Source organism: Crocuta crocuta, unplaced genomic scaffold, assembly GCF_008692635.1.
Source record: "Crocuta crocuta isolate KB4526 unplaced genomic scaffold, BGI_CrCroc_1.0 scaffold273, whole genome shotgun sequence".
In the NCBI taxonomy this organism is placed as follows: Eukaryota; Metazoa; Chordata; class Mammalia; order Carnivora; family Hyaenidae; genus Crocuta; species Crocuta crocuta.
In genome coordinates this window covers 5,244,209-5,260,270 of record NW_027529425.1, presented here as the reverse complement: position 1 = coordinate 5,260,270, position 16,062 = coordinate 5,244,209, and the positions used below count along the sequence as shown (strand labels likewise).

The window sequence follows — 16,062 nt, the reverse complement described above, 5'->3', positions numbered from 1 at the left end:
CTGACCAGCCATTTGGCTCTGGACAAACTATCTCATATCTTTGAACCTCAATTTGTTCAACTGTCCAGTGGGAGGATGTTATCTACCTCACCCACTTCATATGAGGATAAAAATAATATTCTTAAATCCCATAAGCCTGGCACCTAGTGGGTGTTGAATAAATCATCAGATCATTATTGCTGTGTTAAGTCTTACTGAGGTGTAGCATAATGTGAAGTACACAAAGCTTAAGTATAGGGCTCAGGGACTATTGGCACATGTACACACCTAGTACCCTGGTCGTGACCAAAGTACAGAATATTTCCAGCCCACCAGAAAGCTCTCATGTCTTTGTTATTTCAGAGAAATAAAAGATCTAGTCTTTGCCCTTAGGAAGGTTTAACCTCTGTCTGGGATAAGAAGTCTAAAATATGTGCAATTGTTCATGAGCAGTCATTAGTGAATGTACATTAAATACCATGCTATGGGCTGGTGTCTTAGTCCATTTGGGCTGCTGTAACAAATATATCAGACTACAGAGGCACCTGGGTGGCTCAGTCAGTTGAATATCTGACTCTTTTTTTTTTTTAATATTTTATAGTTTATTTATTTTTGAGACAGAGACAGAGCATGAGAGGGGGAGGGGCAGAGAGAGAGGGAGACACGGAATCAGAAACAGGCTCCAGGCTCCGAGCTGCCCTCACAGAACCCGACGCGGGGCTCGAACCCACGAACCGCGAGATCATGACCTGAGCCGAAGTTGGCTGCTTAACCGACTGAGCCACCCAGGCGCCCCTGAATATCTGACTCTTGATTTCAGCTCAGGTTGTGATCTCACTATCCGCATTGGGCTCCACGCCGATAGTGCAGAGCCTGCTTGGAGTTCTCTCTCTCCCTCCCTCTCTCCCCTTCTGCCCCTCCCCTGCTTGTGCACACTCTCAAAATAAATAATAAACGTTTAAAAACTATTCAAAAATATCACAGACCAAGGGAGTTTAACAGCAAATATTTCTCACAGTTCTGGGGTTGGGAAGTCCAAGATCAGGGTGTTGGCAATTCTGTGCGTGGTAAGGACCTACCTGGTTCACAGATGGCCATCTGGTGGTGTCCTCACATGATGGCAGAGGAAGGGAGCATATTGGGGCCTCTTTTATATAAAGGCATGAATTTCACATCATGTTACAAATGTGCTCCCTCCTAGTACCATAACATTGGGAGTTAGGATTTCAACATATAAATTTGGGAGTTTGGGGATACCAACATTCAGTTTGTTGCATATAGGGATTCACAATAGAGGAAATGGGATTATGGTGGTGGTGGTGGTGATGGTCATGATGGTGATGGGGATGAAGATGATGATAGTGATGATGGTGGTGGTGATGGTGTTGGTGGTAGTGACAGTCATGGTGATGATGGAGATGATTATGCTGGTGGAGGTGATGGTGGTGGTATCGATGATGACAGTGGTGGTGGTGTGGTGATGATGGTGATAATGATCATGGTAGTAGTGGTAGTGAAGAGGGTGATGATGGTGATAATGGTGAGGATGGAGAGAAGTGGAAATCTGCACAATATTTAGAAAGTAAAATGGACCAGATTTAGTGATTCTTGGCAATCACTTCAAAATGGAGGATGAGGAAGAAGGACAAATCAAATTTATTGTGTAGAGTGTCTAGAAATTAAGTTGTTCTTGGCTTGGTTGAACATGCATATTTGCTAACCTCCTTTCTATAGTGTGGTTCAACAAAGGGCCTCAAATGGTAATGGTCTCCAAACTGCCACCACTGTGCACGTGTTTGTGATTGGTGTGGTGGATTGGAGGTGGCTGCACGTTTGACAGTCCTTTCATCAGGAGATGGGGCTTTTTTCCCTTCCTCTGTGATCTGGGCTGGCCTAGGACTGGTTGGGCAAACCTGTGGGAGATGTGATGTGCATAACTTCTCCCACAACATCTGTCTCTGAACCCAAGGTGTCAAGACCCTGGTAACGGATGCTCCATCCGACCGCCTGGTCCCTGAGCAGTACTGTGATGCATTGTCTATTTAAATTAGAGGGGATATAAATTACTCAGTTTGACCAGTCCTCCCCATGGAAGAGATTAAATCCCAACTAACAGAGAGATGCATGAGAAGCAAGGGGCAAGAATCTGTCAAGCGCTATTCCTCATCCGACCTCAGCTCGTTAGAACAATGGCTCCTAAGTGACTGTTAAGATTGTGAAAGCGTATGCAATTTTAGGAATGTGTGAAATGAGGAAAATAAAGCCATGATTTCACATGGTAACTCTTAAAAATTCTGTATGGTCCAGTTAGGTTATTTGTGTTGACATTTTCATTGTAGGATGGCGTCTCTTCCCAGGATAGAAGCTCATTGAAATGATGCCTTCCTAGGAGTATATGTACAAACCTTAGGCTCTGCTAATTGTATACCTGATTAAAACTTAAATGGGGCACCTGGGTGGCTCAGTCAGTGAAGCGTCCAACTTTGGCTGAGGTCATGATCTCATGGTTTGTGGGTTCGAGCCCAGTGTTGGGTTCTGTGCTGGCAGTTCAGAGCCTGGAGCCTGTTTTGGATTCTGTGTGTCCCTCTCTCTCTCTGCCCCTCCCCCACTCATGCTCTGTCTCAAAAATAAATAAACTATAAAATTTTAAGAAAAACTTAAATGCATCAGAACATCTGTTGGAATCATTAAAAACACTTCACCAATAGGGGCATGATGCTAAATGTGTCCAAACACATCTGAAATCAGTGGAGATAGAGCTACAGGGTGGGGGTGGGGGGGGGAGAATTAACATGGCATTATGTCATTTTACAGTAGTTTAAAAGAATACAGAATTTGGCTTTCAAAGGATCTGCTTTTTTTGTTTGGGGTAAAATAAGGTGTACTTTCCAGTCAAAATAAGTGGCCCGTGCGTGTAAAGTTAATGTATGAAGCACAATTTATCTCCAGGTTGTTGAAGGGAAAGCAATCATTTAAGGGCCACTGCTGTTCCCTGGGAAGGGAGCCTCCAAGACAGTTTTGATCCATTGATGAGTGCTGTCTAATACGCTCCCCGAGGTACAGTTTCCCTAAATCTATTAGACTTTTACAGTCTTCCAGGATGTGCAGTCTCAAGATGCTCCATCACACTGTATTAACTTGACAACGTAATGTACTGCCATCTTTTATTTTCATAGGAAGTACTAGGTTTGACCTTGAAACTCTTAACCACACTTTATCATCTTCAGCCCATCCTGGCAAAGAGAGCCCCCTAAGAAAAATGCCCTGGCAAGATTTGAGTCCACAAAACCTTGGACTGGAATGACGGAAATGGGGGAGGTTGGGAGAGGAGGGGTCCTGGCAGATCTGTCTGGATCCACAGGGGCAAGTGAAATGAGGAAGCAAAGAGTCACAAAAATTGTTAACAGCTGCAGTTTGCTGAGCTCTCCCTCTGGGGCAGGCACCATACTTCACAGGATTATCCTACTTCTCTTCCTCATGAGGTTGAACAGAGACTTGGAGAGGTTATGTAACTTACCCAAGAGCATGCAGCTATTAAGTGGCAGAGCCTGGAATCAAACTTGGGTCTCTTTGACTCAGAAGCCAGAACTCTTAAGCATGATGCGGTGATAAATCACTCTGAAATAAAATCTCTGCTTTTGAGAAGTTAAGTCATCTTAGGCTGTACTTGTCCATTTGGTGCCTTTGTATATCATTGTTTAGCTCTTCCCTTTCCTTGTCATAAGCTGATGGCTGGGCATTTTCTTGCTGGGTCCTTTCTTAGGAAGACAGAGTCCTTCCCTAGTGGCCCAGGAAGGTGGGCGGGGTGTGCTAGGTGCCTTAGGCTCCAGAGCAGGAAATTGAAAAGGGCTGAATCAGTAGCTCCATGCAAAGGATACTTGATGCTGAGTGCATTCTGGGACCACCCTTTGGTTTCCCTGGGCCAATTAATCCACCTTCAAACACCAGGGGACACCTGGAAGTGCCTGATCTCTGCAGACAGTAGTGCCTTTGGATGGCTGAACTGAAATTCCAGAGGCCAAGTCAAAGGTGAACAGTTCACCAGCTAGCAGTAGATGCAGACATTGATTGGTAGGGAGGAGCGCTGTACGGATCCATGGTGGATACTCACAAATTTGCTTCTTCCTGCAAGCCATAAAGGCTTTTAATTATTGAAGAATGATCCTTGCATCTGGCCAATTTATCAGCCTCTGGCAAGAGTAAAGAGTCAACCGGCTATGAATCCTATGTGATTACTAATAAGAACGACATAAAATGACACCAGTACTGAGAAATGTTCTTGGTTGGGCTCCAGCCAGGGCAGTCCTGGATTAGATGACCCCAGGTTAAGATAGTGCTGCTTCCTTGATTGCTCTAAGTGCATGCACAAGGCAAATGCTCCAAGAAGGCAGGTAATCACAGGGCCGTAGTAGGATTGGGAAGTAGGTGGAGATGGTTTCTAGCAGGCTCCCCATCCCAAGATCATGCTCACTCCCTCAGGCAACTGAGGCATCCCTGGAGCCTCCTTTTAAAAAATGTTCTATTTATTTTTGAGACAGAGCAGAAGTGGGGGAGGTGAAGGGAGAGAGGGGAACAGAGGATCCAAAGCAGGCTCTGCACTGACAGCAGCAAGCCCATGTAGGGCTCAAACTCATGAACCGTGAATCATGACCTGAGCCATGGTTGGTTGCTCAACTGAGTGGCTCAGTCCCCCCAGCCCCCATCTTGAATCTCCTCCATGAACCTCTTTACTCTGGGCCCAGACCTGGGCATTCTGCAGAGGTCCACAGTGGGAACTTGGAGCGAACAGGCCTAGACTCAAGTGACATGATCAACAGCCCAAATGTCCATCATCAGATGAATGGGCAGATGAATTGTGGTATATCCATACAATACAAAATTACTCACCCATAAAAAAAAAAAAAAACAAAATTCTGGGGCACCTGGGTGGCTTAGTAGGTTGAGTGTCTGACTTCAGCTCAGGTCATGATCTCGTTGTTTGTGAGTTCGAGCCCTGTGTTGGACTCTGAGCTGACAGCTTAGAGCCTGGAGCCTGCTTTGGGTCTGTGTCTCCCTCTCTCTCTGCCTCTCCCCCACTTGTGCTCTGTCTCAAAAGTGAACAAATATTTTTAAAAATTCTAAAAAAGAACAAAGTTCTGATAGACGATACTACATGGGTGAACCTCAAAAACATGATACTGAGTGAAAGATGTCAATGCAAAAGGTCACATGGTTTGGAATTCCATTTTATAAGAAATGTGCAGAATAGGTAAACCCCTGGAACCAGAAAGCAAATGGGTGGTTACAAGGGGCAGTGGGTGGGGACAGTGAGGAGTAACTGCTCAGGGTCTCCTTTCCAGGTGGTGAAATTGCATGGAATTAGGTAGAGGTGGAAGTTAGACACCTAGTAAATATACTGAACGCCACTGAATTATTCACTTTAAAATGGTTACTTTATGTCATGTGAATTTCACTGCGATAAAAAGATATATAAAATAAATATAAAAATAAATCAGATCACAAGACCCTGTTAAACAAGGTGGGGAATGCCTCGCAGCCCACTAATGGCCAATGAGACACTTTGGTTCATGTTCAAGGCAAGGCCAAGTTCTAGGAAAGCCATTGCATTCCCGTAGAAGTTCAGAGAGCTGCTTGTCTCGACTCCTTATTTCCTCCTTGAACACAGATGGTCCATCTAGAACCCTAGGGCCATCTTGCCATGATGGGGCTCCCAGGGATGGAAAAGTCCACAGGACCATGGAGTGCCTGGCCCTGCCTCCCAGTGGCGGCTGCTGAGTCAACACCAGTAACAGCCTATCTGTTGTCTTCTTGTCATTGAGAAGAATCAATTCTTATTTGTTTAACGTGCTCCAAAAAACAACAAAAGTCATCCTCAGTGGAGAGTTGGCTGTGGGGCCCTCAAGAAACTCAAGGGGCACCTGGGTGGCACAGTCAGTTAAGCCTCCAACTCTTGATCTCCACTCAGGTCATGGTTACCCAGTTTGTTAGTTCAAGCCCTGCATCAGGCTCTGTGTTGATGGTGGGGATCCTGCTGGGGATTCTTTCTCTCCTTCTCTCTGCCCCTCCCCCATTTGTGCATGCACTCTGTCTCTCTCTCTCTCAAAATAAATAAATAAACATTAAAAAAGTTAAAAAAAAAAAGAAACTTGAAATAAGGTGAGAGATGGATCTTTGAACAAATAATCCAATATCGCACAGTGGCCATCAGGCAGAGGAATGACAGAGCAGGCTGCTTGGGTAGAGTGAGTCTCAGAGAAAAGACCTGGTGAGGCCCATGCAGAAGCTGATCCCCAGGGCAGTGTTGCTGGAGTGCAAGGCAAATCCGATAAAGGACAAGAAAAGTTAACATACATATTTGCAATCTTGCAACCACCCTCCCTGCTGGCCTTGCCGCACTGAGCTGTGTGCGGAGGGGGCAGGCCACAGGGCAGAAAGCCAGTGCTGTCCACTTTCCTCCACTGGAGGAAAGATGGGGTGGGGGTGGGGTTGCAGGAAGGAGGGGAACAAAGGAGTAGCATTAAAGAATTAATGAAGGAGAGAAGAGGATGAGGGGAGGAGCTCCCATAAGAACCAGGGCTTTGAGGTGAGAAGCATGGAAAGTGGGTTTTTAGGACATCCCTCTGTGTGTGAAGGCCCTTCCATGAGAAATTGTCAGTAAAGACTATCATTAGAGTTCAGTGCTTTGGGGGGTTGGATTTTATGCTGGTTGTATTGCTGGCTGTGGGAGCCTCTGTCTCCTTTAAGGCAGGAAGAAGAAAACCGATTTCCTTTGGGTGACAGTAAGGTGTAAGGCGGGTATGGGGAGATGTGTAAGTGGACAGATGGAGGGTCATGCCATGGACTGTCCCTGGGGTCTGGGACTTCATCCTGCAAGCAGAGGGCAACTTTTGGATGGCAGACAAATTATTTACCTTCCCTAAAGCTCAATTACATCTATAAATTGGAAATCATAATGATACCTGTCCAATAGATTTGTCATGAGTGTTACACAAAACCACATGTGGAAATAGACCTAACAAATTTCCCCGTACAGAGGAGGGTCTTAACCATAAGTGAATCTGGATCTTCCAAACTGATCTGCCCCATGTCCTATTCATCGAGGACCAACCCTCTCTCTACAGCTGATTCACAATTTGCACCCCAGCCCCCGGTGACACATGCTTTGTGACAATTTTGTGGCTCCTAGCAGACTTCACTCCTTGATCCAAAGGAGGGAGCAGGGTGGGTGTTTCTGTGGGAAAAGACACACAGGCTGCTTCGTTACAAGGCTCTGGACTTTGAGCTGGTTCTTGATGCAGATCAAGATCAAGGGCCTGAAGTGAGGAACACAGATGAAAGGAGTAACACATATTACACATTTACTCTATGTGCCTCTATGCAGTGTACCCCTTAATCTTCACAACAACCCTATGACATAGCCTCTTATACTTGCTCCTCTTTACTGATGAAGAAACAGCCCAGAGAGGCAAAGTGCTTTGCCTCAGGCCTCACAGCTAGGAAGCAGCAGGTCCGAGTCTTGAACTCACACTGTTTGCTATTAGTCTGAGCTCTTGAATCCGAAGACACTCTGTCTCTCTCAAGAAAGCCAAGAAACCCTGGTGGAGGAGTAAAAATCCAAAAGTACATTAAACATAGTCATAAACTGGGGTGCTTGGGTGGCCTAGTTGGTTAAGCATTCGACTTTTGATTTCGGCTCAGGTCATGATCTCATGGTTCTTGGAGTACAAGCCCTGCATCGGGCTCTGTGCTGAAGAAGCCTGCTTGGGATTCTTTCTCTCTCTCTCTCTGCCTCAGGGTAAATAAACATTAACACACACACACACACACACACATAACACAGTCATAAACTTACCTTGTAGGGCCAGATGATTAGATTCTATACAGTTAGCCTTAAAAAAAAAAAAAGAGGTATTTCTATGTTCATCCTCACCCTTATAACCCATTCTGTTCCAATAAATTAACTGTGCTCAGCTTTGCAGAGAAGTAGGGAGCTGCCCCAAATCAGATGGCTCTGCACACAGGCTATTTCTCTTGCAGAATCGTTCCTAGAGGGGGTTCCTGCAGCCAAATGACACCAAGTGTGACCATCGCAAAGCACAAACAGGATTAAAAGGAAAACATCTGTGTTTTGCAAGGCTGCACTAACTCAAGACAAACAAGCTGTGTATATACCCAAATGCTCAGTGACTTTTGCTGCAGAGAGGGCTGGTGACCACCTGGACTGGGCGTTGATTAGAAGAATTGCAGAGAATGTGTGACACCCCCGCCCCGGAGTTCTTTGGGTGGCCCGGGGCCTGAAGACACATGTGGTTCCAGCTGGCTTGGAGATCATCCCCTGTGGTGGCGGTGGTGTTAAAGTCAGTGAGTCATTATTACACTTCCCTCCTGGGATGAAGTTAGACTAACTCCGTACACACGATTCTATTTTATTAACGCTTCTCAGATGCTATGCGGGGCTCTGAACTTCAAACAAAGCTAGCTGGGATTTGAGCCTCCAAAGAGAAGANTCCAAAAAAAAAAAAAAGAGGCTCATTTTTTTGGGGTGGGGGGGAGTGGAAGAAAATTTAATTAGCAGTGAATGAAGCGACTCTCAGAACATATGGTTTCAGGTTGTGCCAAGATTCGAGGCCAATTTATTACTTTATTATTATTGTTGTTGTTAATCTTTACTTGGAAGATGTGTAAAGCCACTGAGTAAATCCCTTTCTTGGGGACCTGTAGATGCAGAGTCCCTGAAAGGCAAAGCTGAATGGCAGACTGCAGATCAGAGCGACAGCATTTTTGTCATACACCGACATTAAAGGGTGAAGTATTGTTCCATAATGGCTTTTTCTTCCCCCTTCCTTAACAAAGAAATAGCACTCTCTTTTGTTTGGGAAACCTACTTTGATGCCGTCAAGAATAATTTGCTTTTTTCTGATTCCGATTTTGTTTCTTCTCCTTTGGCAACTGTGCTCTTCCTGCATCTGAACCAATATTTGGAAGGGATGTTTTTCTCTGTTTATGTAACTTCCATGTTTCAGAGATGACGCCAGGGCTGAAGGAGAGGCGGTTTGAGAAAAGCTCGGTTCTCCGTTCTCCGCAAGCCAAAGAAAACATGTTTTTAAAATCTTGCTAACACATTAACTTTGGCATCTTTAAAACTCATTTTTCTCCACTTTTTTTGTGTCCCTCGAACTTGGCTGTCAGGGAGCTGTGTGGTCTTTGTGAGCGTCCTGAGGCAGAGATATGCACTTTAGCCCCATCACCAGCCGGCAGGGGGCGTCGGTTACACGATTATTGGACTCGTCCAATCTAAAGGGGTGGTTTGAGCGGGACAGGGCACCATCTGTGCCTATAAAAACTGTCTGGAGTTGGGACCACACATCCGTGAGAGCAAACGTTCAATTGGAGATTGTTAGAGTCGACCAGAAAGTAGAGAAACGCAATAGCACGTCTCCTGTCCTGCTGCCCCCTGCACGGTGAGCCAGGTTGTAGGGCTGACGAATAGACGCAGGGCTTTATGAATGACCCTTTTATTTTGTTGACACACAGGTGACCTCTGTGTCCTCTAAATGGTGCAGGCCAGACATCTTTCCCGAGTCCTAATGGTTCCTTCCCTTTCATAAATGGCCAAATCGAAGCACATTAGTGCTCTCAGGGGACCAACTCTTTAAATACCTCCTGTACAATGGTCCTCAGAGCCCCCTGACTCCTTCCTAAATGGACCTTATTGCGGATCCCAGTGCACTTCCTCACACTCAGGCATCAGCTGGCTCTGCTGCGTGTCCTTGCTGAGGCCACAGCCGCAACTGCTGAATATCTTATTAGTCACTGTGCCCATCCATGCAGTCTGCACCTGGATGTCATCTTTCCTATTGTGACACCCTTTTCCCTTAAAGGAGCCACCAGTGATGATGCATTACAATCTGTTTAGAAACCAGGTCTCACCCAGGCTCCCTGTTAAGCTGGACAACATTATCCTTTCTGGGAAGAGGTCTTTGAAAGTTTGTGCAGATTTGGTAAAAGGGAACACCCCAGAGAGGGCTTGGTTTCATGGAAGTCCCCTCTTCCTCTCCGTCCCCAACTCCTTTGCAGCTAACCCCAGGGGAGAAACTTTAAAAAGAAAATGCAGACCTAGAAGACTCTAAAGGTTGCTTTTTCTAAAGGCTCTAGTTTCTAAGAGTACTATTTTTATTCTTTGGTTTTAGAACTTGGGTGAATTCATTTATTCCTTCAACAAATGTTTATTTAATTCTTCCTATATCAGGCACTAGACAAGTCTCTGGAACTCAGCCCTGGACAGTAAGACACCTTCTTTGCCCTCAGAGAACAGAAAGTCCAGTGAGGGATTCATTCATTCATTTATTCTTCAGTACTGTTTATTGAATGCCTACAAAGTGCCTGGCATTGTTCTAGAGACTGGGACACATGGTGGTGGACAAAACAAAAATCAATCTGGTGGGAGATGGACATTTTTCAAATAATCACATAATGTATATACTTATGAAATGTAATAAGAACAAGCAAAGAAAACCTTCTTAAAAACACCTTCCCTGGATTCTATACCCAGCTAAACTATCATTCAGTGGTCAAGGCAAAGCAGAGATATTTTCAGATAGACAACAAATAAACTTTATTACAGATACTCAATGTCAGAGGGAAGTGGACAAGAAAGAAAGGCATGAAAAATGAGAAACAACATAAAAGTTCATGAAAAATACTGGTAAATACAATGAACTACTGCTTACGTTAAAATGCTACTTTTTTGTTTTAACAGAGAAAAAAATTACAGTGCATGAAAGTGAAATAGAAAACCATTATAAAGGAGAAATAGTATTACAAAATAACAAAAACTGGCTTTTAAATCAAACAAATAAAATAGACAAGCCTCTAGCAAGATTTAAAAATGGATGGAATCTTTTTGTCCATCCAGAGAGGGGTCCATATGGTATTGTTCTGCATTCCTGTCCTAACTTAAAGGGAACCTGTCACAACATGCCCTTCATGTCCTGCAAAAGAAGGAGGAGGATGTCCTCAAATTCCTTGCAGCAGGAACCCACTTAGGTGGCATCAACCTTCACTTCCAAATGAAACAGTACATCTACAAAAGGAAAAGTGATGGCGTCTACATCATAAATCTGAATAGAACCTGAGAGAAGCTTTTGCTGACAGCTTGTGCCATTGTTGCCATTGAAAACCCGGCTGATGTCAGTGTCATATCATCCGGGGGTACTGACCAGTGAGCAGGGCTGCAGTGTGCAGCTGCTACTGGAGCCACTCCTATTGCTGGTCAACTCAGTCCTGGAACCTTCACTAATCAGACCCAGACAGCCCTCTGGGAGCCAAGACCTCTCGTGGTTACTGATCCCGGGGCTGACCACCAGCCTCTCATGGAGGCCTCTTATGTTAACCTGTCTACCATTGCACTGTGTGACACAGACTCTCCTCTGTACTAGGCAGACATCGCCATCCCTTGCAACAATAAGGGAGTGCACTAACTAGGTCTGATGTGGTGGATGCTGGCCCCCAGGAAGTTCTGTGCATGCATGTCACCATTTCCAGTGAACACCCATGGGAGGTCATGCCTGGTCTTTACTTATGCAGAGGTCCTGAAGACACTGAAAAGGAAGAGCAGTCTGGTGCTGAAAAAGGCTGTGGCTGAAGAGGAACATCAGGGTTAATGGGCTGCACCAGCTCCTGAGTTCACTGCTTCTCAACCTGAAGTCACAGACTCATCAGAAGGTGGGCAGGTGCCCTGTGTGCCTACTGGGCAGTTCCCTACTGAAGCCTGGAGTGCTCAGGTCTGCAGCTCCCACCACTCAGGCCACTGAGTGGGTAAGAACAACCATTGAGTGGTTTTAAGCTGTTCTTCCACAAAGGCAAACAGAATGGAAATATGGTTGATGGAAAATAAACAGTTTCTTGAAAAAAAAAGGATGGAAAAAATGTAAATAAATAATGATAGGAATAGACACAAAAAGACATACAGTTGAGATTTTTTAAAATTATTAATAAAATAAAATAACGCAGAATAACTTTATGTCAGCAAACTTGAAAACTTAGATAAAATGAATGATTTTCTAGAAAAATATAGACTTCCGACATTGACTTGAGAAGGTTTTAAAAATTCTAAATACACCAACAGCTGTTAAAGAAACTGAACTGACAGTGGAGAATAGCCTCACTCCCACTGCCCCACCCCCAAACACACAGACGAAAGGCGCTGAATCTGTTTTATGGATGAGTTCTAACAAGACATCATTGAATAGAGAGAGCCTGCATCTTATAAAAGCTTTTATAGAGACTAGAAACAGAGGGGAAACTATAAATTTAGCATAAGCACGATGGCGAAACCAAATTCTCATGATACCACAAAGAGGGTTCAAGCTGGTGCCCTGCTTGCTCGCCTACAAAAGGAAATGTTGGCTACCTTGCACATAGAAAGAGTCAGGACAAGAAAGGGAGGTTATCACTGGTCATCCTTCGCATTAAGCCATGTGTTCAATTGAGAACTTTGTTCACTGCACAAAGACCAAAATGTCTCACATGAGATTTGGGTGACACCATTTCAGAAGCTGGAGTTACGGAGATGAGGTTTGCCCTTCCACTGTGGTCCATTTAAATGCAATTGCTAGAAATATCACTTCATCGGAAATGAGGAAATTGGGACAAATGCCAAACCAAATGGGGTGCCCGATCACCAGGTTGAAAACCAGGACTGTCCTGAGCAAATCAGGAAATTTGGATCCCATACTGATAAGAGATCTACAATATTCTGGAGGTAAAATCAAAATGCAATTCCAGTAGCATTCCTCTGGAACAATAGAAGTCAGGTAGAAAATGTAACAGAAGGGAAAGACACCAAACATAATGGAAGAAAAATATAGCAGGGGTGCCTGGGTGGTTCAGTCAGTTAAGCGTCCGACTTTAGCTCAGGTCATGATCTCACAGTTCGTGGGTTCGAGCCCCGCGTCGGGCTCTGTGCTGACAGCTCAGAGCCTGGAGACTGTCTTCGGATTCTGTGTCTCCCTCTCTCTCTGCCCCTCCCCTGCTTATGCTGTCGCTATCTTTCTCTCAAAAATAAATAAAACATTTTTTAAAAATTTAAAAAATGGAAAAATACAACAACAACCAAAAGCATTTAGACCAGTTGTGAACCTATCAATTTTTTAAAAACTTTATGAAGAAAAGTACGAAACATGACCAGAGGTGTTTTGTTTTAGTGCATGGATAAATCACGTACAAGCTTAGGAATTTTCACTGTAATAAAGATATTGATTCTCCTCCAATTAATTTATAACCTGAATTCAGTCCCGACAGGATTTCTCCAGAAACTTCCCAAGCCAAGGGTTAAGATGGGTTCTGGAGCTCCAGCTATCAAATCCACTCTTCCAAGAAGAGGGAAAGAGGAGAGGGACAAAAGAGCAAGCCATAGTCTGACCATCTTTGGTCCCACCCAAGAACCCCTGCTTATTTTATAGTGGCCAGAATATAGATGTGGCCACATCTGGGAAGAAGAAAGGGGGAGGAAAGGTATCCTTTCAACTGGCCATGTTGCTGCTCTGAATACCGTGAGGTCTGTTGGTGAGGAAGGGGAAGGGGACTTGGGAAGCAACCAGCAGTCTTTGCCGTCAACCTAAATGTCTATCTTTAGGAGAATGGAGAAATAAGTTGCAATTACGTTCACAACAAAGTACTACATAGTGGTTAAAATGAGGAAAATAGAGGTGAATGGATCCATATAGCTAAAGCTTCAAAACAAAAATCTCTTGCTTGAAAAAGAAACGTGCAAAATGACTCAAACTGTATGATACCATTTATATGAAGTTTAAAAGCCTGCGAAACAACACCATGTACCTTTTATGGCTACACAAAATACTTATGTTGGAAAGATATAAAAACATGAATGGGGATGAAAAACACTGAATGCAGGATGGTGATTACCCCTGGAGAGGGAAGGTGGGCAATGGGATCAGAAACAGGTACATCAAGGATTAGTTGTCCCTATAATGCTTTATTTCTCCAAAAATAATAATAAAAAAAAAACAATTGAAGAAAATGTTAAGGTTAAATCATGAGTATTCAGAATTTAAGCTATATCATTCCCTATACATTTCCATATGTTTGACATTTTTCATAGTTTATGGGAGAAAGGAGCCTTGTAAAAACATAACTAATGAGGTATAACTTACATATAGTGAATTCACACATCTCAAGTGTACAACTTGATAAATCTTTACAAAGCACATAAATCCAGAGCACAGTATAGAAGTCAGCACCGCAGAAGGTTCTCAATGACAGCATCCACAAAGAATAACCACCATTGTGACCTCCATCACCATAAATGAATTATGTTTGTTTTTTACTTTTGTATGAAGGAATTGTGCAGCACCCTACAGTGTGTTCTCTTTAACGGTTGGCTTCATTGTCCCAGTATTATGTCACTGAGGTCCACCCTGAGGGGCTGTCTTCTCAACCCAGTTGGAAGGCAGGGGCTCCACATTCAACGTGAGAAGAACGTCTTCCACTTCCTGAGCCCTGCAAAGCAGTGGGGAGGGAGATCTAAATTTTGGATGGTTTTCAGAATCCTGTACCCGTGGCTGTTGAGGTAGTTGGTGTCCCTCCCACAGCTGTAGGTGGCTTTGACAATGCTCGCCAACTCCCTCCTGACCCTCAACTTCCCGTTTCCCTCGCCTGATGTCTGCTTTAAATAAAGTAACAACCAAGTGTCAGGGACCGCGGAGAGGCTTGGGACAGTCTTCCCGCCTCAGCCCTCAGACAGCTCACCAGGGGTGTAAAAATAATTAAAGCTGCAAAGGGACATGCAGGTATTATTTTTAGACATATGTCCTGGGTTTGTCTCTCTTCTGTGCCCTGTTCCAGTCCCTCACTGGCTGCCGGTGTTTTTGAAAGTTAACTCCTTCATGTTGTTTTGGCCAAAAAATGTTAACTTACAGAGCAGAATGCCAGCGTGTGATATGCTCCTGAAACACGAACACTGGCGGGTCCTGCAGCTGGACCAGAAGGCACTCCGGAGTCTCCTAACGTGTGCTCTGTTCCCTGGTGTTGAGTGTGGGCGAGCTGTGCTCCCTTTACCTGCTCCCTGGTGTGTGGAGGCTGCATGGTGGACCCTTGCTCCAGGACAGCCCAAACGCTCCCACTGGCTGTTCCCTGTAATCTGTCATTGAAAGTAATGGACTGATGGGAGCCTGTGGTCCAAACTACAAGAATAAGGGAGGGTGGTATGAAACACACACACGTTATGCAGAACACAGCAGAATTTGACATCTATTTTTTTTTTTATTTTTTATTTATTCTTGAGAGAGAGAGAGAGAGACAGCGTGAACAGNGGACCCTTGCTCCAGGACAGCCCAAACGCTCCCACTGGCTGTTCCCTGTAATCTGTCATTGAAAGTAATGGACTGATGGGAGCCTGTGGTCCAAACTACAAGAATAAGGGAGGGTGGTATGAAACACACACACGTTATGCAGAACACAGCAGAATTTGACATCTTTTTTTTTTAATTTTTTATTTATTCTTGAGAGAGAGAGAGAGACAGCGTGAACAGGGGAGGGTCAGAAAGAGAGACACACACAGAATCCAAAGCAAGCTCCAGGCTCTGAGCTAGCTGTCAGCACAACGCCCGATGCGGGGCTCGAACCCATGAACCGTGAGATCATGACCTGAGCTGAAGTTGGAGGCTTAACTGACTAAGCTACCCAGGCGTCCTTCGACATCTATTTTAAAGGAGTCATTTTCGCTTCCATGTTATCGCTTTGTTTTGTCCGCAGTGGCGAGGCTCATCAGAGCTATGTTTACTCTCAGGGGTTTCCCTGGAAAGATGGATTGCCAAAGATCACGGTCTGAATTTGACTGCCAGACCCACAGTCTACATGTCTGGACTCCATTCCCAACCTACCTAAAGAATCAATGTCATAATGGTTTTGTTTTTGCATCAACAAGAGGATGGCTCCAGGTGAAACAGGACACGCAAAGCTCAGAGAAGGCATCTGGTGAAAATGGCATTCATCGCCATGCTGCAAGTAGAAAATGCAGAATCGTGATGGGCAGTTTTGTTACCTTAGTGAGCTCGATTCACT

The 16,062-nt window shown here is 44.5% G+C and overlaps 1 pseudogene; it reads left to right on the top strand.

Moving 5' to 3' along the window:
• Positions 1 to 1,346: 1,346 nt before the first annotated feature.
• LOC144227246 (small ribosomal subunit protein uS2-like) lies at positions 1,347 to 11,823 on the top strand (annotated as a pseudogene).
• The last annotated feature ends 4,239 nt before the right edge of the window (positions 11,824 to 16,062 follow it).